This window comes from Marmota monax, unplaced genomic scaffold (assembly GCF_021218885.2).
Source record: "Marmota monax isolate L192 unplaced genomic scaffold, Marmota_monax_Labrador192_F-V1.1 WCK01_AAM20220418_F8-fsc00019, whole genome shotgun sequence".
NCBI lineage: Eukaryota > Metazoa > Chordata > Mammalia > Rodentia > Sciuridae > Marmota > Marmota monax.
In genome coordinates, this window is record NW_026695242.1 from 8,601,260 (window position 1) to 8,626,909 (window position 25,650).

Sequence of the window (25,650 nt, forward strand, 5' to 3'; positions counted from 1 at the left end):
ACTAGTGATATGCAGTCCAGTCCTTTCTTGTGCTGCTGGGTGGTGGGCTGAAGTCCCCGTCAGCCACACTAACACGAGAGGAAACCACCAAGACTCCAGTGTGCTGTGTCACTACGCTAGGCTGTCGGGTGGATCAGGTGTATTGAATGCAATTTGGACTCAGATATTTTAAACTTATGATGGGTTTATTGGATCATAATACCAGTGTAAGTGGAGGAACATCTGTAGATACTCTGTTTACCCTGAAGCAAGGAAAATAACATTAAAAGAGTTACTTTAATGGTTTTTTTTGTTTGTTTGTTTTGTTTTTGTGTGTGTGTGTTTAATGTTAGTCTCTTTATTTTTAGTGCTAGAGATTGAACTCAGGGCCTCACACAGGTTAGGCCAGCACTTTACCACTGGGCTTCATCCCCAGCCCTTGTTACTTTTATTTTGAGACAGAGTCTCACTACATTGGTGAGGCTGGCCTCGAACATACAATCCTCCTGCCTCAGCCTCCTCAGTTGCTGGGATTGCAGGGGTGTACCACTGCACCCGACTTTGAGTTTATTTTAATCTAAGTAATACTTGCATAGAGTCAAAAAGCCAAAAGGTACAGAAATGCATAAAATGAAAAGCAGCTGTCTCCCATTCTACTTTCTATCCTCAGTCTCACTTCCAGATGCAACTACATGTAGCAATTTAAAATTTTAGTTCTGGCGACTACCTTCAAACTCCAGTTTACACCTCTATCTCAGACTATTTTCACTTTCCCACAGTTTCCACCTGGGCCTAAGAAGAATGAGAAATTAATTCATCTTTCTTCTCCTTTTTTTTTTTCTAGTACCAGGGATTGAACCTGGGGTGCTTAACCACTGAGCCACATCCCCCGCACTTTTTATTTTGAGACAGGGTCTCACTAAGTTGCTGCTGAGGCTGGCCTCAAACTTGCGATCCTCGTCCCTCAGCCTCCCGAGCTGTTGGGATTACAGGCGTGCGTCACCACATCTAGCTCCTTTTCCCAACTGTTGATGGTTATAGTTTTCAGTTTTATTTCCTCCACGGACTGTCCATCTCTGTCTCTATTTCCGATTCCATCAATTCGAGGCCTTTCTCATGCCATCATCGTGAGATGAGGACTGAGCCGCTCTCTCCCCACCCTCCCCTCCACACAACCTCCTAGTTCCACCGTCTCCTGGACTTTCCATCGCTCTGGTCCATTACATTTTATATTTTGTTTGACAGTCACAACAAAATCGTCCACAGTTTTTCTCTAGATTTATTTTGAAAATTAAATACCAATAGGCAGCACTTATGTGACTAAGACTTTTTCAATGTTTCCTTCATATTCAAGGGGGCTGTGGGCATCTATTTATTTCTCTGTGGTCCAGCCTCAAGAAGAATGGATTCTCTTTCGAGATCATTCCATGTGTTACTTGGCTTCACATTGGGACCTCATCTTTCTTACATAATTTCCTCCCGAACCCCTGAAGTCACTAACTACAGTTGATTTTTGTTAAATGTGGTCGTTATGTTCTGCAAAGAAGCCGGAACACAGAATTAGCACCCTTATTCCTGGGAGAAAGACAGCCTTGGGTTCCAGCAGGGCTACAGTCACAATTTTGTGACTCAGCCAATCTTCTGGACTTTTTCATTTTTCGGTGCTGGGGATTGAACCCAGCCAAGCTCTCTGTGTGGGTATGTTTCTGTTTAACGACATCTTATCTCATATACATTGCTGGTCATTAACACTGAGCTCACGGTCAGCAGCGCTGTAACTCATGCCTGAACGCGGCTCATCTAACACCCATATTTTTTCCATATGGAAACCCAAGACAGCCCGCAGCACTAAGCATGTGGGCATCTTCAACTGTGAACACCAACAAACCCCACAAAGATGCGGAGAAGCAGGGCACTAAACCGACTGAGAGATGCTTATTTACAGTCTGGGTGGACACAAGAAGGGAGGCCCTTGCCCTGCTCACCCTTGGCAGGGAATGTGCACATGGGAGTTGCAGACTGTTTGCAGCTTTGTACAAGCACAAGTCCTTGAGTGACAGCAGTAGCGCCACGAGTGCTGATTTTGGGGTTGCAAATACATTTTGGCCAGTAAGAAATTTGCATATATGGAATCAGTGAACAGTGAGAATGGACTCTGTTTTTCTTTTTCTTTCTTTTTTTTTTTTTGCAGTACCACGGATTATACCATTGGGTCCAGGGACACTCTATCCCTGAACTACATCCTCAGTCCTTTTTACTTTTTTAAAACTTTGACACAAGGTCTCACTAAATTGCTGAGGCTGGCCTTGAATTTATGATCCTCCAGCCTCAGCCTCCAAAGTCACTTGGATTACAGGTGTGTGCTGCCACACTCAGCTTATATTCCTCTTTGTTCTTGTTGATTAAAGAAAAATACACCACTGTCAAATCCCTCAAATCACCCAGCTTCTCAATTATACAATTATACCGTTTTTTTTTTTTTTTTTTTTGCAGAAACTGTATTCTTCCCAGAACCATCGTTCCTGAGGGCCTCCAGCTGTGGTTTGGAATGGAAGTCACTTTACCTAGGGGTCACCCTGGGGTGTCTTCCTGCTCATCCTTGACCCCAGGAATCCCTTCCTTGGTTTTCTCTTGTTCTGTTGGTGTCTACCTCGTGGAACTCTTCAGGAAGTGTACAGAAGAGCAGACTGTTTTCTTACACAAATGGAACTGTCTTAATTGAGCGATCTTGAATTATCACTCAGTGGGGTCTATGATTGAAGTCGTCGTTCACCCCACCCCACCCCACTCCATCCATTCTGCTGGGCACTTGGCAATTAGCCTGTTCAGTTTGAAAACTTGGGGGTTTTCCTTACTCGGGGACCTCCCCCTGTTAGGTGTGACTCTCCCCTCACCCCAGTACCCCTTTATTTCCCTCACGTCTCCCTTTACTAGTCTCTTCCGGAAACACCTGTAAACCAGATGTGAACCTCCTATTTACTCTCTACGTCTCTTACATTATTTTTCTCTTTCTTTTTTCAGTCCTTTCAACATCTCATTCTGGGAATCACATTTTTAATTTCCAGGAGCTCTTCCTTGTTTTGTTTGTTCCTTTTTCGCAGCATCCCGTTCTTTTTAGAATGTGCCATCTCTTCAAATCTCTTTGCAACTAATTAGAACGTGTTAAAGGAAATGTCTGTTTCTCCCCAGCAGTTGTCCTGTTTACTCATCTTCATCTTTCCCTTACATGACGGCTTTCCTTAAATGTCCGGGAGTCTCTGGTTACACACTTGTGTTTAAGAAGGAAGGACCGAGTGATTATCACAGGTAGATAGAAGAGCTTTGCTTAGGCAGGCCCGAACCTGCTTGGAGCTTTGGGGTGTGCGTGTGGTCATGCCGACCAGCAGGCCTAGCTTAGATTATCCCCTTAGGAAATAAGAGCCCCCAACATCAGAATGAGGGAGCTTTGAGAGCCATCTCCATCCCAGAAGTTCTAGATGAGTCCCGTAGTTGGATTTCTTTACCCGGAACCCTCAGGTGGTTTGCTTGGTGAATGAACACCACATTTCCAGAGATTCTCCCGGGGCAGGGACAGAGGTCAAATCACTCAGCTGTCCCTAGTTGTGACCTGCCCACCTTCACTGCGGCTGTCTCCTGTGTTCATTCTTAGCTGTGGCTTCCCCTGTGACAGTGCATTTAGTCTTCCGGAAATTTCTTGACAGTGTCAATTTGCTGATGACCTACACCTTATTCCTTTGTTCTTAAATGTTTATTTCCCATTATTTCTGTGGGGAAGGGGCTGAATCACAGCTCACGTGTTCAGTCCGTCACTTTGAACTGGAAGCCTGAAGAGTCATTTTCATTTAATACCTTAAACACACCTCATTTGCAGATTAGCCTAGAGATGAATATGTTGGTAAGGAGAAATAGTTCAACTGTCTTATAATTGAATAATAATGTCATGTTAAAAAATTAACACCACTTCTATCATCAGGTGAGTCATTGAAAACTAACTGGTCTGGAGATAATTGAGGCAAATGAATAATTGCTTTTGGTGACAAAGAGCTGACTAACTTCATTTAACACTCTCAATGCCTTAATAAAAAGAGTCTAGATTCTTTTTTTTTTTTAAGTTGACCATGGACCTTTATTTTATTTATTCATTTATATGTGGTGCTGAGAATTGAACCCAGCGCCTCACAACATGCTAGGAAAATGCTCTGTCACTGAGCCACAACAACCCCAGCCCTAGTCTGGATTCTTTAGACCAACATTTTTTCTTCTAATTCAAATAAGTTCTTTTCAAATATAAAGAGTTAATAAAGAATGAAGCATTTTTTATGCCTCAAACACTCGATGACTTTTTTTTTATATTTATTTTTTTAGTTGTAGTTGGATACAATACTTTTATTTTATTTATTTATTTTTATGTGCTGCTGAGGATCGAACCCAGGGCTTCGAATGTGCTAGGTGAGCGCTCTACCACTCAGCCACAAACCCAGCCCCACTCCATGACATTTTAATTTTTTGGTTTTTGTAAACTGATAAAGACCACAATAGTCCATTAGAAGCCTCCAGTGCCCTGAGGTTTTGTTTTGTTTTGTTTTATCTTGTACCAGGGATTGAACCCAGGGGTGCTTAACCACTGAGCAACACCCCCAGCCCTTTTTAATACTTTATTTAGAGACTCTAAATAAATGCTGAGGCTGACCTTGAACTTGTGATCCTCCTGCCTTAGCCTCTGGAGTTGTTGAGACTGTGGGAGTGTGCCACTATACCTGGCCAGTGCTTCAATTTAAATGACCTTTTTTTTTTTTTTAACAGTAAATTTCTATACAGAGGTTTTTAAAAAGACAGAACATGGGCTGGGATTGTGGCTCAGCAGTAGAGTGCTCGACTTGCACATGCAAGGCCCTGGGTTCGATCCTCAGCACCACATAAAAATAAATAAATTAAATAAAGGTATTGTGTCCAACTACAACTACAAAAAAAATTAAAAAAAAAAGAACATGGTTGTGGAAGTTAGGGAGAGACAGAGAGACAGAGATAGAGGGAGAGACACAGAGAGAAATCAGTAACTAGAGGGTGGGTGCAGTATTCACAGGCCAGAGGAAAGGTCAGGCTGATGAACCATTTGCTACAGGATCTAAGATTATAAGACATCTTTTGAGATCAAGCTCTTCAGAAGCATACAAATCAAAATGCCTTTGCATATGTTAACTCTAGAAATCAGAGGTCTTACAGCTTTTTAATGATTTTTAAAAAAACTTTAAACACTGTTTTCTGAAATGTTCATGGACATGAAATTTATAGTGTCATCCCCAATGGATCCGTGTACTGTTTTAAAATTGCAGAAAAATTTCCAATTTATTTATTGTTATTACCTAGGATATTTCCCTCATCTAGTACTGTGCTTTGGAATATCTGATATTGTAAATATTTATGAAAAATGAAGCCGACGCTGCGATGAGGCATCTTTACTCTGTCAGTTCAAAACCATCCTTTGGGAGAATAAAATGAGATGAAATAAAATGAAGTAGGACCTAAGGGAATTCAAAATAAATACATTAACTATATGTAGAAATATATTTTAAAGGGTCTGAAAAAAAATCTCTTAGTTTCACACCTAATAGCATTCTATTATATTTTGGTGTGTTACCCTAAGTACTGTATTAAAATAATAATAGTTTATTAGCATTATTTTGTAGCTGTAAAAACCATTTTCAGTAATACCAGCTAAATCACTTGCTCTATTACACTTCCATTTATGAACTCCAAGGGCAAATCATTATTGCACAAGTAATACTTTCCAAACCATTTTCTTCTAGGGCCACCTTTAAGTGAATGAGAATAGTCGATAATTTTATCGTCATATATGTTAAAGCACATTAACAATTTATAACGTAAAGAGCTATATCAAATGCGGTTTCATCAAAATGACATGGGATCAAATTAACCAAATTAACCAACCATGAACGTGAGAACCAAGCATTAATCCAATTTACTTAAATTATACTATTGGATAACAAATCATTCCCTTTTTAAAATGAATATTTCCATTCATGTCTTGGAGTGGGAAGCTCCACTGCCTGCACAGTCCTCGCAGTTCAGAGGCAGAGAACAGTGTGGCCATCTGGGTCATTCCAGAGGAGCTGGGGGAGGGGCATGGGGTGGGGGACTTAGGAGACCTCCTGGCTGTCAGTGCACTGACACTTTAACTTTTTTTTTTTTTTTTTAATCTTTGTTGAACTTGAGCGATGGTTTTCTTCAGCAAAAGGCAGAAGTTGTGGCTATACAGTTTGATTCTTCATTTTTAGCATGAGCTACTTACTAATATAAATGTGTGGCCATGGGCGATGGGATAGTTGGATAAGAAAGAGATGACAATTTTAGTTTTGTTTGAATCTGAGTTAGGAAGACGTCCCAGGAGAAAGTCACCCAGACAATGAACTAGTTTGCCTTCCTGAATCTATTCATTCGTGGAAAATAAAAACAAACCAACAAAAACAAAACAAAACACCCCCAAACCTTCACGGGGTCCAGCCTGGTCTCTCGTGTTTTTGCTCTTGGAGAATTTGACAAATAGGAGCTTTGGGCAAACAATGTCACTTCCTCAGAATCGGGTAGTTTGCAGTCAGTAGGTAGTTCCTTGTGAGCAGCAGCAGCCTCTGGGCTTCTTTGAGCTGCGAGAGCATCTCAGGTGGGATGAAGGATGCAGGATGCGGGGTGGGGCTGAGGGTACCAGTACCGCACAGCAGGTGCTGCCGATCCAGCAGGGACTTCCAGAGACATCCGAGTGGGCCACTGAGCACTCTGGAAGGCCAGGTGTCTGCTGTCCAACCTTGAGCCACAGACTGCCCTGAGCAGAGGCAGCCGATCTGGAACCCTTTCCCTGCCTGCACCTCCCCACCCTGTTTTCCTTGTTTTTAAAAACATTTCTTTGGGGCTTGAATGAACATTTATAGGAGCTCTTATGTATAACACAGACCGTGAGGGGTGGGGGACCTGGAGGGCTGTGTGTCCCCCTTTCCCACCCTGGCTCTAGGGAGCCTCACCCGAGAGCCCACCACCTGATGGCCTCCCAGGTCTCCAGCTGAGAAGATGCTGCTGTCCACGAAGATGCTCCCGGCGGGTGCTCACCTGGTACTAAGGTTCACAGAGGAGTGACACCTGGGAAAACAGATCCAGGGGATCTGTCCTTTGTAGTCACTGTTTCATTGTCCATGAGATTGATGGAAAAGAAAAGGTGGACCTGAAAAATTTTCTTTCATTTTGCTTTAGGACGGCCTGGACATGGACGGCAGAAGAGCTGAAGAAAAATTCGTTTTATTTTTTTTCTGGCGGCGGCAGCGGCCGGGGGCAGGGGCATCGGAGTGGGTCACCACTTCATTGACATTCTGCAAGGCTGATCAGATGATCAATTTGGAAGTTTACCACGCGGTGAATTATCATCTGACCTAAAAGTTTATGCTGTACAGCGCATAAACTATTGGAATTGACCCCTCTGTGTGCCACCACAACTGTTTAATTTTAATGCTTTATTGAGCTGCAAAGGCAGCTCAAAATAATACCTCGATATTCTCTGTCTATGCCATTAGGGGTGTGGCCCGCAGACACAGGGCCTGGGTTCCAGGATCAGGCTGATTTTATCTGATTATAAGTTTGTCCTGTTGTCATGGAAACCCCACCCTCCATTTAGGAATCCAAAAATCATTAGGACTACCTCCCTCATCCAGAAACAATCCCCAAATCTCTGGTCAGACCATCGGTTGTCATTTTGGGTTTAAAAAAAAAAATACAGTCCCCGTAGCTAACTCTCCTGCCATCGCAGGATCAGCTGGAGTAGATGTCCCTGGACCGGTGTCGATGCATATTTTCACCCACATTTCTGTCAAAGCACGAGAATTTTGACTTGAATTACTTACTCCATTCCAGGTCCAAATTGGCAATGTCAGTCAAATAAATCGGGTAAAGTATGATGGATGGTGAGACGGATAAATGAACAGTAAGGGCTTCAGAGAAACCACCAGATTTATCTTATTTAATACTTTGTGACAAGACAGTTTAAAGTACAGTGTCATGTGGCTCAATCTGAAACTCCTTATCTTTCATTTTTCATCGTTGGGGAAAACAGTGATGCAAATAAAGGGTTTTTTTTTTTTAAATAAAAAAATTGCACATCCTAGTATTCAAACGACACAGCCTGAGGATCCCCGGGAGGCTAGTAGCTCCTCAACCTTACTGCCCGGCCGGGAGATGCAGGGCTGCGTGGTCAGGCTACGTGGCTGGAGTCCCTGAGTAGTGACTCTGAGCAGGGGTTTTTTTTTTTTTTGGTACCAGGGATTGAACTCAGGGGTGCTTAACCACTGAGCACATCCTCAGCACTTTTTTTGTATTTTATTTTGAGACAGGGTCTTGCTGAGTTGCTTAGGGCCTCGCTTAAGTTGCTGAGGCTGGCTTTGAATTTGTGATCCTCCTGCCTCAGCCTCCAGAGCTGCGGGATTACAGGTGTGTGCGTCACCACGCCAGGCTCTGGGCATCTCTTTTCTGTAAGATGGGTATAAAAAATTCTCTATCTGTAAGGCTGTTGTCAGAATTAAATGAGTTTATTAACTATTATTAACACTATTGTGTTTAGGCCAGCACCTGGCACTTAATAAACATCAACCATTAGGGTTTACTCCTCAAAAGAAGCCGTTGTAGAGAGCTATTCTTTGTGGGGTACAGTGCTCTAGTGTTTCCTCCAGTATGTTTCTACTCCATTTCAAAGTAGGCTACTGCAATACTAGGGTGCTTGAAGTGGTGCGCACAAGTCACATGATCTACACCCTTGGGTCAGCAAGTACTTTGTTTCTCCTAAGGTTGGGCTCGTTTGGATCCTTCCTCATCTAATTCCATATTTTCCAAATTCTATCTGCCTGGGATTCACAATCACCTCCATGTTGGAACCACAGGCTGGAAGGGACCTGAGTGGTCAATGACTGAGTTACTCCCCTGCCTTATTTTATCTACAATGAAAAGTGTGGCTTGGAAGGGGCAGAGGGCATCGAAAGGCCAGTCCATGCCACATCTGTGACATCCCACCTAGAACCCCCCTGAACTGCTGGTGTGAGGGTGCTTTTCCTATATTCTGTTCCATTTCGACCCTGAATGAGCTTAGTATTAGGTAATTAAATGAGTGAATGAATAAAGGAAACCAACATTAAATATTGTTTCAAAAGCATCTTTAGTTTCCTTCTGTGATTTATTTCGAAATGAATTATCTTCTCAAATACTTTTCTTTCCATCTAACCCTAATTCCCAATAGACACCCCAATGTGTCCCTATGGGAAAAACATTCTCTATCTCATGGTCCACCTGGATTCCTTTTTAAATGCACCTTTGTCGTTCTCTTTTCTCTTTAAAAAGTACTGTAGCTTTTTTGACCTTCAATGCAGGTCATCTACTGATCTTTTTTTATTAATTATTAAAAATATTAATTGTATTCAGTTATCCAAGCATTATATAAATTAAACCAAGGTGTAAAATTTCAAAAATGATAACAAATGGGTATGAATAATGATGACTAGAGCCCTTCCTGACAGTTCCTTCACTTCTTGTCTTTTAGGAGGGATCTTCTTTTGCACCTTGTTTGTCCATTTATATAGCATTTTAATTTATAGAAATTTAAAGTTTCATTTTGTTTTTATATCAGTAGTACCATATGATAGGTACTGTTTGGTAATTTTGCTTTTTTTCATTAGTTGTGTCTTGGAGATCTTTCTCTGTCTCAGTTTTTATACACTTGTTTTATTCTTTTTAACTGCTGTCTAATATTCCAGAAGATAGATGTACTAGAGTTTATTTAGTCATTCTCTATTTATGGCTGTTAGGTTGTTTTCAACTTCAGCAATGAACCAAGACTCTGCAACGAACATCCTTATACATGCTGAGCACGTGTGTACCTACTTTTATTTTTCTTTTTGTATTACTAAGGATTGAACCCAGGGACATTCTACCACTAAGCTACATTCCCAGTCTCTCCACACACACACACACACACACACACACACACACAGTTTTGAGGAGGGGGTCATGCTGTGTTGCTGAGGCTGGTCTCGAACTTGAGAACCTCCTGCCTCAGCCTCCCTTGTTGCTGGAATTATAGGCATGTGCCACCATGCCTGGCTTTTTTTAGGATATATAACAAGAAATGAAATCCTGGTCTCAGAATGTGTTCATTATCCATTTAGTAGTGCCCAAACTGCTCTCCAAGTTGATTATCAATTACACACCTGCCGATAGATCTCCGAGGTCCTGGGTCCCGACTAGTTTACCAACATCACATTTCCCCTTGGTTTGCTCAACTTTCTATTTGATTTCTGAGGCTTGGGGTGTAAGCTCAATGAGAACAGGACCCTGACTTCTTTTACATTTGCTTCCCCCTTTCAGAGGTGTTTAAGAATTAGTGCTTTGTGAATGTTTGCGGAATGATCTTCAACCCTAAGTTTTTTTGCTCATCTTTAAGCAATACATATTTTTCAAAATCATTTCCCAAGCCTGTGTCTAAGTTTGAAGTTCTTTCTTGATTTCTTTGTAACGGGGATTGAGCCCAGAGGCGTTTTACCATTGAGCTACATCCCTAGTCCTTTATATTTTTTTGAGACAGCATCTCACTAAATCACTGAGGATCTTGCTGAATTGTTTAAGCTGGTCTTGAACTTGTGATCCTCCCGCCTCAGCCTGCCTAACCTCTCGGATTACAACAGCCTGGCTGAGGTTATTTCTTAAGAATGAAAAACATTCTTAAGAAAGTCTGTTGAATTTCTGCACATCCCTCCCTGAGAACAAGTTACAGACATCTTTCCTTTAAAGTTGCCCGTGACAGAATTCACCTCCTGCTTTGCTGGCAGGAGGCAGAGAAAACAGACTGTGGTTGTCTCAGACAATAGCTAGCGGGGTGTCCCCCCCAGCTGGAAACAGCACACCAAAGGCTCTGCACAAACTCTGGGAACTCACAGAGGATGGAATGGTGAGGCAGTAGGGTTAGAATCTTTAGGATATTCTGGATCCAAGGAAGCAAATTCTTTTATAGAGTTTGAAATAGTGGAAGCCATCAATAATGTCCAAAGTCTGACAAGGAATGGATCCAGGTAAGGCAGAACTACTAGGGTAGGAAAAAACAGAGAGGAAAAGTGGGCTTATTTTAGGAGGAAATATGGATGTAGGACAGAGGGAGTTTGAAGATGTGAATTGCGCAACTTAAGATACATTTTCCCACCCGGCAATGGCTGTGTGTATTTATATGATAATCTTAGGCTAAAGCAATTTTGAAATTCACAAGCGCAGTACAAATCTTGTAGCTCTGAATATTTAATTTGAATATAAGAAGAGTTTGCTAATGGGGAAAGAGATGACTTTCAGTTAAATATGAATGGACTGAGAATTATATACAGCTTAGTTTGTGTTTTGAAACAACGTAAATGAATACGTTCTCGTTCTTAATAATGTTTTCTTTTCCTCTCACCTATTGACCCGTTTCAGTAGCAACTGTGCAGCTCAGCGAGAGAACGATTGTATTTCAACTCAAACACAAATGAGAAAAGTGAGGCCACCATTTGCCATGGTGGACTGATGGTCCCTAGAGGCTCCTGGGTCTTGAATTCTGCTGAGCTGGCAAGGCTGGCCCAACAGTTCCCCAGCGCCATCATATCACCGGAATACCCGAAAATCAGGCTCTGGAGCCTGGGTCCATCGCACTCTGTCAAACACGCAGGGACTCGCTCTTTTTCTCAGCCCATTTTTTTCTGGCTCCTTCCATCCCATCACCCATCAAGGGGCCATTGCCATAAAAGCCTCAGCAATGAGTAGGCCTCAAACAAGCAACGGTGGCCCCTGTCACCTAGGAACTATTGGCGATGGGAAACTCCTGGAAAAGGCTCTTAGGCCCTTGGAGGACCAATGCACCTTTGACCATTGTTGTGAGGAACAAAGAGGGCAGGAGCGGAGGGCGCCCCCACGAGGAAAGGCGAGAAAAAACACCCACAGGCGCGACGGGGGGCTGGCCAGACTGGATCTAGGGTGCACCTGGGTGGCCGGCCGGGCGCCTGGAGAGGCAGGGCTGGTCCCCACCCGCCGCGCCCCGAGTGCGATTCGCACCGTGTCGTGCGCCCGGCGCAGCCCTCTCCCACCCCACAGCCCTTTGCGGCGCCGCAGCCACTTTACTTTTATTTCCTTTTTCTTTATATTGCGACTGTTCTTGTTGTTGTTATTATTATTATTATTTTCCCGCGCAAAGCGGGAAGCCGGGACTGCCGGGGCGAGCCGCGGATCTGCCGCCATTTCCCGGTGAAGGCGCAGCGCGCGTCGGCACCGGGCGCCCCGGAAAGGGAACCGGAGGGGAGTGCCCGGCCCCGCGCCCTCCTCCGCGTCGTCCCCGGGGCGTGCGCCCGCCCGCGCAGCAGCCCCCGGCCCTCGCCCGCGCCGCCCGGCGTCCCCGGCCTGACCTTCCCCAGCGCGGCCCGCCCACGGACCCCGGTCCCTTCCCTCCACCCGGAGCCTCCGCGCCCCCTCCATTGTCAGCTCGGCGCAGCCGGAGCCCACCGGGCACCTTTGGAGGCCCCGAGCGGCCCTATTCCGGCGCCCTCGGCCCTTGCGCAGCCCCCAGCACCCGGCGCAGCCCCCCTCGGCGACTGGGCGCCTCCCTCTTCTGCACCCCAAACTCCGCATCCCTGGGAGCCCTCGGCTCCCTCCAGGGCCAGCCTCGCCCGTGGCCCGCAGCTGGACCGCGCATCCCTCCTTCCTCCCTGCCTCAATGCCCAAGCTGCCCCCGGCCCCTCGCCGGCCGCAGGAATTTTGCCGCTTCTTTAGCACCCCCTCCCCCCTTATTTCCCGAGGAAGCAAGTTGGGCAGTTTGGTTTATTAATTTTTCTTTATATGCGGAGGGTGGGCTGGCTATTGGGGATGCGCCCGCAGGGGCTGGGGGAGAGGAAGGGGTGGCTCTGTGCGGCCCCTGCACTGCCCTGGCAGCGCGTTTTGTTTCCAGACCCCGGAGCCCCTAAACAATAATGCCATCGCCATGGCGGGCTCACCTGGTGCTGCGCCGCCGGCTCCGGGCGCCCGGTGCCCTCTGCGCGCCCCTCCCCGGGCGCAGGTTCGGCCCGCGCGGCGCCGGTGCCGGGCAGGACTCTTTGCCTTTCTTTGGGTTTTATCTGTGCGTGTCAATGGCGGCAAGCGGCAGTTCTCTGGGCCGCGGATAGTAGCGGGGGGAGGAGGAGGAGGGAGAAGGGATTGCTCCTTCTCCACATAACCACCTCTAGGAGGAGTCGCTCAGCCTCATCCCCCGCCAGCCCTGGCTCCGCGATGGGTCCGGGGCTTTCGGTGGGGCTTGATGAGCTATTGTCCTTCAGGAGCGTTAATGATGAAACCGCGCGGCCTCCGCGTAGCTGGCGGATCTGTTGGATCCGCGGAGGACCACTTGCTAAGATGAGGCTAAAGGTGGGGACAGAGGCACCATGGTCACCATCCAGAGTCTCCTGTTAGCTAGATCCACCTTTAGTGGGAGAAGGAGGCTCGGGTGTTCTGGCAGTTCTGGGGAGAGCCTTAGAAGGTGAACGCCAAAAATGCTACTTTCCTTGCTCTCAGTGTCCTGAAATCACCACATTAACGTTTGCGTTCACCACTGGGGAGGTAGCCTAGGGTGGCCACAGCCACAAGAACTGAGAATTTATGTATCCGTGCTTGTCTGCTTTTAATTAAGACCTGTTTAGAATAGGTTGTTGTGTAATATTTGAAGTAGCTGATTATATTTTGGCTGGTGAGACTGTGTCTGGGCATAATTTTTAGTTGGGTTGCTTTCACTGTATTAATTTGCAGTATCCAATGGGTATTGAGGTTAGCATCCGGCTATTGTCTTAAGGACCAATTTTTATTAGTCGATAGAAAACGCATCTTTATGGAGCTATGGTGGGCCATATCAGGTGTGACAATGGGGATTAGTTGCTCTGCTCCTACTGGAAGCCATGGTTCTCTTTTGTATTGTGAAATGTTGGCAAAGGCGCATGGCTGGAGGGCCAGTTGAAGAAATTTGTTCAGCAGGAAATGCTAACTTGCTATGGACCATCCATATTTCCTCTGAATTCTCCTTGATGAATCCAAAAATTCCAGAAAGCAATATTTTAATTTCTTCAAAGAACAGAAACCTAGATGAAAACAGGATTCTCCAGCATTGGCCAAATGGATGATTTTCCCAGTCTTATCATTTGGTAATACTGTGTATATTTGTTGCTATAAGCTTGTATTTAGGCAACGGGGCACTTTAGGATGATTGAAAACCTCCTTGCCTGAATAGGAAGAAGCCCAATGCTCATGCCCCAGGATCTGTACTAAAGTTAACCATGGCTGTTACTAGCATTTATAGATAACACTTTGGATGTATGTAGGACATGTTCTTTTCTTTCTTTCTTTTTGTGGTACTGGGGTTTGAATCCAGGGGTGGGTGTTCTACCCCAGCCCTTTTTATTTCAAGACAGGTTCTCACTTAAGTTGCAGAGACTGGCTTAGAACTTGTGATCCTCCTATTCCGGCCTCTTAAGTCTCCAAGATGATATATGTGTGCTAGCTTCCGTGATAGAACACGTGCATTTTTTTAAAAAATTGTTCTAATTTGTTATTCATGACAGTGGAATGCATATCAATTCACTGTACACAAATGGAGCACAACTTTTCATTTCTCTGGTTGTACATGATGTAGTCACGCCATTTGTGCAGTCATACATGTACCTAGGGTAATGATGTCCATCTCATTCGACCATCTTTCCTACCCCCATGCCCCCTCCCCTCCCCTCACTGCCCAATCCAAAGAGAACATGTGCATTTTAAATATGTGTTTTTGCTGAGAAGTCGGCTGTCTTCCTCTTTGATTTCCTTCCAAATCATGCATGTATCATAAAGGTACAAATCTCCATTTAAATCTCCATGGCTTCCCAAACTCTCCTGGACTCTGTAGTCTCTGCTGATTGGAACTTCCTTCCCTCTTCTTCCTAAGTCTTTCGTGCTCTCTGTGTATGACTTACCTGTTTGTCTTGGGAGGTACTTGCCAGGTCAGAAATCCAGGTGGGATAAAGTCCCATTTTCCTGAGATGTATATTTAAAGGATTTCAAGTGATTCTCTGTGGCATCTTCTAATAATGTCTTTCCTCCTTTCTGGAGGAAGTGCCTATCTTCTTTCTTATTTCTCCAGAAATAAGCTTCAGGCCAACATTCAAGAGTTCTAGGAGTGCCTGAAAAATACTCATACTCTTTCTCTCAATCAGCCATGCTGAGTGAAATGTAGTTGAATAATTTGTCAGTATATATTAAATTTGTGTTCTCCCTCTAATTTCTCAATAAAGATGGCATATGTGGTCAATTTAATGTGAATTCTGTGTAACTTCTTTCACACTAGCATTTGGTTACGAGCTATCCTGGGAAGCGCTAGGCTAGGGAACTTTTTAGTTAGGATTTTCCCATTTTATTCTGGGTGGTTTCTTTAAATACAGATGTTCCTCCTTTATGCTGGGATTACTCCCCTCCCCATAAGCCCATTGTGGGGTATAGGTTCTTTTCTGGCATGATCTCGGGCTGACTCTGAGCTGACCGCCATTCAGCATCATAAGAGGACCTAACGTCAATATCTCCAGCCTGGGAGCAGGTCAAAACACAAAATTACAAGAATGATTTCTCCTGAATGCTTTTTGCTTTCACACCATCACAAAGCTGCAAAACTGTAAGTGGCGTCACTGCAAGTCAAGGAGGATTGCAGATGATGCAGTCACAGGTCACAGAATTCAGGGCAATGCCAGCTTAATAATACTTTTGTTCCTAGAATAGAAGGTGTTACATAGAGGTCACCTGGCTCAAACCCTTTGCTATAGGAAGAAATCTGGTAATTGTGGCCGTGGCCATGGCCACACACGTCATCAGTGGTGGAACTTCCAATACATTTCCACATACCCAGCCAATGCACTTATTATTATTATTCTTTTTGCACCCGGGATTGAACCCAGGGGCACTTAACCACTGAGCCACATCCCCAGCCCTTTTTTATATTTCATTTAGAGACAGGGTCTCACTGAGTTGCTTAGGGCCTCACTAAGTTGCTGAAGCTGGCTTTGAACTTGGGATCCTTCTGCCTCAGCCTCCTGAGCCTCTGGATTACAGGAATGTGCTACCATGCCCGGCTCCAACACAGTCTTCCCCCAACTCCAAGCTGTTCAGAATGTATGTGGGACAAATATGCAAATTAATATTCAGATCAAGTAAATTACATATGTTTAATACTGAAAATTTAACACAAAAAATCTAATGCTAAGATATTATCATTTAATTAAAATATATTTAAAGTAGCCAACATGATTATAAGTTTATCAGAAATCTTTTGAGTTCTGCAGTTACCTCTAGCTCAGGAACATCTGGCAGGTTGGGTAATGAATGATGATAATAATAACACCTTATTGAAAGCTTGCTGTGGGCACTGGGCCAAGAACTTTACCTTATAGTGCTTTTAATTCTCATAGCAGTTCTGTGGGGCAAGCACTATTCCTCCTTTTTACAGAAGGAAAAATTGAGGCAGAGAGTGAATGGGAAACTTGGTCACAGAGAATAAGGAAATGACAGGTTCATGCTCTTGATTGCCTCTTTAATCTGATTGTAGGAAAGTGCATTTGATTTAAGCAAAGGAATTTTGCCCTCAGTAATATGATTGAAAGCCCCTTGGACCCCTCCCAGTACATAACCTCAAAGAGTCAGCCAACAGTCTAATTATAGGAGGTTTGTCTGATTACAGCTGCGCTGAAAACATTTTCTTAACCCTTGACCTGTATGTGTGTGTAACATGATGAATACGTGTATTGATTCTGCTTTGGCTCCATTAGCAACAGGAATATCTAGTAAAATTTTATTGAGATGCAAGATGAATTGTTTCTCCACTCAGAGACCACTGCGTAGCGTGACTTAGAGATTTAAAAAAAAAAGGATGAAATAAGTCAGAAATGCAACCAGGTTCATGTCCTGTTGGATCTATTAGTAAGTCATCCACAAAAGCATCATTTAAGAACCAGCATCATTAACTTTTGTTTTGCCCCACAAAATCCTTTTTTTCTTTCACATGATCCAATGTGTGATGTTGTGTGAAGTAAGTGGACTTTTTTTCCCACAATTAGTTCTAATCCAGTGTATGATATAATCTGTGACTCTTTTACCCTTCTAGGATCTTGGGGACCTATGAATTTCCTGACTTTGTCTCTTCCAGAATGAATATGTGCATGTGGGTATATTTATATTTGGCATATGTGAGTATATGTGTGTGAGATTTGTGTATCCAGAGTAATTTTGTTGGAGTTTCTGATCTCCTTTAAAGTAACCTGAGATTTCCTGGGAGTACCATAAAAACAGATGGAAGGTGTTAGTTTAAGCTCTTCTTTGGATGTAAGTTGGGCAACTCTGGATGCTGCATTCATTAATTCCATCAAAGCACCAGCTGGCATAACCCTAAATAGCAACTTAGGGGTCTGAAGCTATGAATGCAGACAAACACCAGACTAGGAGTATCTCATTATTTTAAAGAATAAATAAAGCTTCCAAAAATGCTTTATTGCTGGGAATATACTAGGCAATCAATCTGATTAAATTTTTTAAGCTAGAAACATGTAAAGTCTTTCATATTGTTATATTTTTTTAAAGAGAGAGAATTTTTAAATATTTATTTATTTAGTTTTTGGCAGACACAACATGTTTGTTTGTGGTGCTGAGCATCGAACCCGGGCTGCACGCATGCCAGGCGAGCACGCTACCACTTGAGCCACATCCCCAGCCCCATATTGTTATATTTTTAATAGTGAACATGATTAATGTTAAATTTTTATTTTCTTGATCCAAACTGATGGTTTTAGGACCTGTTTTTGATGTTGTTGTTGTTGTTGGGGTTGAACCCAGGTGTGCTTAACCATTGAGACACATTCCCAAACTTTTTTTATATTTTATTTAGAGACAAGGTCTTGATGGAGTTGCTTAGGGCCTTGTTAAATTGCTGAGGCTGGCTTTGAACTCTCCATCCTCCTGCCTCAGCCTCCTGAGCTGCTGGGATTATAGGTATACACCAGGCACCTGTCTAACTTATAAACTGTTTTGGAAAGGAAAATTCAATGTTTTGGATCTTTAAGACAAATTTGCTGTCATCCCCAATTATGCAAAGTTTTGGTTGGGAAAATAAAGCATGTGGTGTCATTAAGTCGAATGGCAACAGAACCCAGGGCTAAGGGCAATGTGCCAGCTGGTATCTCTGTTCTGCTTGGTGATGCTCTCTGATACCTCCGGGCAGAGATCATCCCGTTACCTCCAGGCAGAGCTCTTTGTGACAGTTGTGACGGGGAGTAGCAGCAAGCATCTAGAGAATTTGGATCTCTGTGACTGTGTTGGCAGATCTGTGCAATGTGACCTTACACCTAAACAAAATTGCTCTTTACAGTTCAGGCCCATTCCAAAGAAAGGGGGCATTGATTTCCCAAATCCACAAATGCAGAACACCATAGTAAAACTATAATTTATTTATACAAATGGTGTGTTTTTACAAAGGCCATCTGTCAGTTGACTCTCTGATCTAAAACAAATCTGTTTGTTCCCCAGAAGAAATAACATGTCTGTTGAGAAAGGATTTATGGACGACAGGCTGCCCAATCCCCCAACCACTGGTATAACAGTAACTATTTATGATATATTTACTTCTAAGGGAGTGAAATGGGTGGAAACTATTACTTGTAAAGTATGGTAATTAATTTTTCATTACCTCAAAGCCAAGAAATGGTGCCCAGTTGCATCTATTAAGATTGCTGCATGAGAAACATGTTCCCTTCTTGGAAAAAAAATCCAAATAAAAGCATTTAATGAGCTATGGTCACACGTCGAAGTTCACTGCCCAACGGAGTGGGGACAGAACCACAGGCTTGATCCCAAGCTCGGATTATTTTCTGGAGGACAAGAGGACAAACCACTGTTCAATGACCTTGGCTACTTGATCCGGGGATGTCATTGCTGGCCCTGGTTGAAAGATAGATCTTACTATTAATACTAGAAGTAGAAGGGACAGAGACTGGCGAAATAGAAATGGCAAGAGGGGAAGGCTCTGTGCCCTGTCTCACCTGCCCTGCCGCCCACGCCAGGGGAAGAAGCTGGAGAGAAGGCTGATTTATTTATTCCTGGATTTATTTCCCTCCCTCCCTCATTTTACTGAGGAATAACTGACAAATCAAATTGTATATGTTGAAGGTGTCCCACATGATATATGTATAAAGTGAAATAAATGTATATAGTACTTTGAATATAGTTTTTTTTTTTTTTTTTTGGTACCAGGGATTGAACCCAGGGGCACTTAACCACTGAGCCTCCTCCCCAGTCTTTTTAATATTTTATTTAGAGACAGGGTCTCACTGAGTTGCTTAAGGCCTTGCTAAGTTGCTGAGGCTGGCTTTGAACTGGTGATTCTCCCGCCCCAGCCTCCTGAGCTGTTGAGATTACAGGTGCAGGCAACTGCGCCTGGCTAATAATACAGTATTGTTAACTATAGTCATTTTGCGTGACATTAGATCCTTCACATGTAAGTGAGATCATATAGTGTTTGTCTTGCTGGACAAACAATTAGCATAATTATATAATCAATTAGCATAATGCCCTTGAGACTCATTCATGTTGTCACAAATGGCAAAATTTCCTTCTTCTTATAGAGCTGAATAACAGTTCACTGCACTCGCCCTTTTTTCTATACGCTCACGCATCTGCAGACAGTCAGGCCGTTTCCACATCTCGGCTATGGTGACTGAGCCTGCACGGACAGGGGAGTGCGCATGGATCTTTGAGCTGCTGGTTTTCTTTCATTTTAGACATAGACCGATAAGTGGGACGGCAGGATCAGTTGCAAGTCCTATTTTTAATTTTTCAAGAAACTTCCGTAGGATATTTCAAAAGGCTGGACTAATTTACATCCTACCCACAATGCACAAGGGTTTTCCCTGTATCCACACCCTCACCCTCACCAATGCTCATCTCTTGTCTTTTTCTTTTAATATTAATTTTTTTAGTTATAGGTGGACACAGGGTCTTTATTTTACTTTATGTGGAGCTGAGGATCGAACCCAGTGCCTCATGCATGCTAGTCGAGGGCTCTACCTCTGAGCCACGACCCAGCCCTCATCTCTTGTGTTTTTGATAATAGCCTTCCTAACAGATATGAAGTGATATTTCATTGCGGTTTTGAGTTTCTTTGATCATTACCGCTGTTGAGCATAAAAATGTATCTGTTGGCCATTTGTATGTCTTCTTTGGAAAAACAGCTATTTGCTTATTTTTTAATGGAGTAATTTCTGTGGGTTTTTCTTTTTCTTTTTCTATTTGTTCTGCATCACAGTAGAATGTATTTTGACCTATATACATGGAGTATACCTTCCCATTCTTGTGGTTATACATGATCGTGTATTCATATAAGATATTAGGAAAGTTATGTCTGATTTATTCTACTGTCTTTTCTATCCCCCTCCCACCTCCCTTCCCTTCATTCCTCTTTGTCTCATCCAATGAACTTTTATTCCACTCCCCCTATTGTGTGTTAGCATCTACATATAGGACAGAACATTTGGCCTTTGTTTTTTGGGGATTGGTTTATTTTACTTAGCCTGATAGGTCTCCAGTTCCACCCATTTACCTGCATATGCCATATTTCATTCTTCTTTATGGCCGAATAATAATCCATAGTGTATATATACCACACTTTCTTTATCCATTCATCTTTTGGAGGGTACCTAGTTTGGTTTTATGGTTTAACTATTGTGAACTGGGCTGCTATAAACATCCATGTAACTGTGTTACTGTAGTACGCTGAGTTTAAGTCCTTTGGGTATAAGTCAAGGACTGGGATAACTAGGTCAAACAGTGGTTCCATTCTGAGTTTTCTGAGGAATCTCCATACTGCTTTCCAGAGCGGTTGCACCAATTTGCAATCCCACCAGCAATGTATAAGTGTGCCTTTCCCCCCATATCCTTGCCGACATTTATTGTTAATTGTTACTTGCATTCTTGAAAATTGCCATTCTGACTGGAGTGGGATGAAATCTCTTAATTTGCATTTCTCTAATCACTAGTGATGTTGAACATTTTTCATGTTTATTGATTGATTGTTATCCTCTTCTGAAAAGTGTCTGTTCAGTTCCTTGGCCCGTTTATTGATTGGGTTATTTGTTTTTTTCTTTGGTGTTAAGTGTTTTGAGTTCTTTATATATCCTGGAGATTAATGCTCTATCTGAGGTGCAGGTGGCAAAGATTTTCTCCCATTCTGTAGGCTCTGTCTTCATGTTCTTGATTGTATTATCATTATTATTATTTTTGCTATTGAGTTGTGCAAGTACCTGATATATTTGAGACTTTACCCCTTATTAGAATATGGTTTGCAATATTTCCTGCTGTTCTGTAGGTTTTCTTTTCATTTTGTACAATGTTTGCTGTGAAGAAGTTTTGTGGTCTTATGTAATCCCTTTGGTTTCTTTTTTATTTTTGTTTTCTGTGATTTTGGAGTTATAACCAAAATATCATTGCCAAGACTAATGTCAAAAAACTTTCCCCGTTTTCTTCCAGGAGTTCTACAGTTTCATATCTTCTGTTTAAAACTTTAATCCATTTCAAATTAATTTGAGCGGTGTAAGATGGGGGTCCCCTTTCATTCTTTTGTGTGTGAGTTTCCAGTTTTTCCAGCATCATTGATTAAAGAGACCATCCTTTCCCCATGGTGTCTTTAAAAAAAATTTTTTTAGTTGTTGATGGACCTTTATTTTATTCATTTATTTATATGCACTGCTGAGAATTGAACCCAGTGCCTCACACATGGGAGGCAAGCACTTCACCACTGAGCCACAACCCCAGCCCCCCCCCCCATTGTGTATTCTTGATGCTCTTATCAAGGATCAGTTGACTGTATTGAATATTTGATTTTGAATGAAGTATGGTACTTCCTTTAAAAAAAAAATATATATATATATATATATATTCTAGTTGTCAATGGGCATTTATTTTATTTGTATGTGGTGCTGAGAATCCAACCCAGCGCCTCACACACGCTAGGCAAGCACTCTACCACTGAGGAATCTCCATATGCTAAACCCCAGCCCGAAGTATGGTGCTTCTTAAGTACATAATTCTCTTCACAAAACTAGCCTGAGTCATAAGGGAGGGACAAAAAGGCACTGGTCTCTTTTCTGACCCCCCTTCTTTTTGGCAGTGCTGGGCAAGTGCTCTACCATTGTGCTACAGCCCCATGCTCTGAAGTACTCTTAAAATGAACAAAACCATCTCTCCCTGCAAGTATTTCATTTATTTTTGCTTCCCAAACATTTTGAAACATAAATAATACTTGAAAATAGTACAGAAATCAAAAGGCACAAGGGCAGATACTCCAAGGTCCTTTCCCTTGGACTGCAACTGCAGGCTGCAGGTGTCCTCTTCAAGGGAGTGAAATCCTGGTTTATTCTGTGTCTTCCTGAGCATGTGATTTTTGCTGCATGTTTCTCTCTGGGTACAGAGGTCATATTTGTGTTTTCTGAGGATCCTCGGGAATTCTTTTTTTTGCACCTGGGCTTGAACCCATGGGCGCTTAACCACTGAGCCACATCCCCAGCCCTTTTTGTATTTTATTTTGCAACAGGCTCTCCCTAAGTTGCTGAGGGCCTTGCTAGGTTGCTGAGACTGGACTTGAACATGCAATCCTCCTGCCTCGGCCTCCTGTTTCACTGCGCCTGGTGTGTAAGTAGTTTTTGAACTTCTCTCTTACGTCCCCTGGCAATTTCCTTTCCTCCATTCTTGCATGGGGTCCTTTGTTTTCTTTTTCTGGGTGGCTTGCCTTGTTTTGGGGTGCTATAGCTTGGATCTGGAATGTTCTCCAAAGGCCCTTGTGTGAAAAGCTCAGCTCTCAGGTTGGCACTCTTGAAAGGTGGTGGACATTTTGAGAGGTAGGATCTAACGAGAGGCCCCTAGGCCACTGGGGCATGCCCTCCAAAGGGATTATGGGACCTTGGTCTCTTCCTCTCTCCCTATTTTATTTCTGGGCCATGAGGTGAATGGCTTTGCTCAGCCAGGTACTCCTCTACATCCCTTGCCACAGATCTAAAAGTAATAGGGTCAACAAGTCATACCCTGGAAAACTCTAAAACTGGGAGCCAAGAGGACCTTTTTCCCTTTGTAAGTTGATTATCTCATGTATTTTATTAGAGTAGTGGAAAATCAACTAACATGGTGGGACCCACTTTCCAGGAACTTTTTGAAAAAAGCGACATGGGAGGTAAAATATTTGCATATCTAAAAATATCATTGTCTTACCCTCACCTTTACTCTATTTCATCTGTGGTCACTTCCTTGAAGGTTTCTCTCTTTGAGTTCCTTTGTTGTTTCAGTTGAGCTTTGAGAAGGAGTGGAAGAAGTAAACATGGTAACAGAATTGGTTAGTTGTCACCCACTTTTCAATGTCTTTTTCCTTTGTTCATAGAATTCTCCAAATCTGAACAGACTGACAGAATAAAGTCTGCATTTCCTGGGCTCCCTTGCAGCTAGATATGACTAGATCATCAATTCTGGGCCAGTTCTGCACAAGTTGTGTGTGTGTGTGTCACTGCCCCGTCGTGTTCTTAGAGATGAGATGCATGTCTTCTTCTCCATCCTGTTGCAGGGGACATGCCCTGATGGAGAGCCATTGTCACTGTGCAGGAGAGGGCACACCCCAGGAAGGTTGAGCAGCAAGGGAGAAGGAATGTGGGTGCCCAACACTGTAGAACACCTTGCTAGCCTTGGCTTTCTGGCACTCCATGTTCTGGGGGAGAGGACTCCACCCCCGTCTTATCTGAGCCACTGTGGGTAGGAGCTGCACTCTGCGTGGGCCATCATATGTGTCCATGGGCCACACTTAAATTGTGGAAGAGTCATTATATGTTGAATAAAAGTCTCTTGTCTTTTTCAGATAAGGGAAATAAAGGGCTCAGAAATGATAAAGTAATGGAGGAAGGAACCTCTCTCGCTGGGTGAGCAGACGAACTGTTGGCCCTCTTCCAGTTTATTTCATTTTTATCTGCATTGTCTGGGGGAGGAAGAACGAGTTGATTGAAGACTCCATTTTTAATCCCAGCTCCCAGCTCCTTCCCCGTGTGGCCTTGGCAAGAAGTGGAATCTTTTCAGGGCTTTGTCTCTTCATCTCTAAGGTGATAATAGTGGTTGAGGAGAAAGGGGCTGGACGTGTAGCTCAGTAGTAGGGGGCTTACCCAGCATGCACAAGGCCCTGGGGTTGATATTCAGTACTAAAAAGGAGAAGAAGGGGAAGGAGAAGACGAGTGAAGCAGTGTACCATATTCTGCTTTTGTAATTATGTCTTTAAATATTTGCTTTAAAACGAATCTAAAATGAGAACCTTTACAATGAATGCATTTAATATATGAACATACATGCATTATAATAATATTAATAGCTGCTATTTATTAAGCACTTTCCATGTGTCAGGGACTGTAAAGCACTTTAATAATAGTACTGATGTTAATAATAATAAACCCTGTAGCATGACGACCATGCGCTAACTGCTGGGTACGTATTTGCTTCCATACCATGTGCAGCAGCCGCCCATGTTGGCTCCATGATTAAGCCCATTTTGCACACGAGGAAAGGCTCACAGAGGTCATGGAACTTGCCCAAGACCAGGTTCACGTCCACGTGCAGGCCAACTGCACGGCCTTTGCTCTTACACCCCTATCATTCTTTATTACACTGCGACCCAATGTTTTGTCTTTTTTTTTTTTTTTTTTTAATTTCTGGAGTGCTGGGGATGGAACCGGGGGCCTTATGCAGGTGCCAGGGCAGGCACTGTACCACTGAGCTACATCCCCAGCCCTATCTTATTTTTTAAAGAAAACATTTATGATTACAACCAATAGGTAAGATCAAAGGATCACAAAATGGACCTTAAGTAAATTTTGCCCCCACCCTGAAATGTATTGCGGGGACCCTGGGGCCTCGGCCTGACTTGGATCCTGGAAGGGGATGCAGGACATCACGCTCAACCTCCCCAGGGCCTGGGCTTCCTTCTGTGACAGCCTGGACAGATGGTCTCCAGCCTCTGTTCGACACCTCACTGGCTGAGCGTCCCTGTTTTATTAGTGTCGGTGCCACTGCTGGATGACCTCAACGACACTGGTTCTCAGACTGAAGCCATGTCACTTGCTGCTTTGCCAAGTTAAACCCATCAGGTGGCTGCACATCTCTGGGTTTTGTCCCTCTCCCTTCCCCAAACTCCCTGATAGAGAATTTCATGAAGAAGATGGTGTTGAGCTGAAGGTGGCCACGTGGCATTTAGTAGGTACAGAGGAGAGAAGGCATGAGTACGGGTGGATGCTGGAAGTGGGCAGCTGGGGTGTGACCAATGTCCCACCCTGGTGGGTCGCTGGGGCCCAGAGAGCAGCTTCACAGGAAGGTGCCTTTGGAATGCAGGGTGCGGCCATAACGCAGGAGGGCCTGGGGGGGGCGGGGACCGGGAGCAGGGCCCGCTGGCGCCCATCAGTCGGATCCCTTTTCTTTTTACACAGTAGCATTTTAATTTTCTCTGCTGAATAAACAGGACAGCGTATTACATTTTCAAAACTAATGTACGTTGTTGAAACAATC

The 25,650-nt window shown here is 43.5% G+C and overlaps 1 protein-coding gene across 1 annotated transcript in view; it reads right to left on the minus strand.

Annotated features, from left to right (window-relative positions):
- The window catches only part of LOC124076151 (core histone macro-H2A.2), a 53,703-nt gene extending 40,300 nt beyond the window's left edge, over nt 1-13,403 (minus strand). Inside the window, exon 1 of the mRNA XM_046419959.2 lies at nt 13,029-13,403. The gene's annotated coding sequence lies outside the window, so the exon portion shown is untranslated. The remainder of the gene's footprint in view (nt 1-13,028) is intronic.
- Between the last annotated feature and the right edge of the window lie 12,247 nt (nt 13,404-25,650).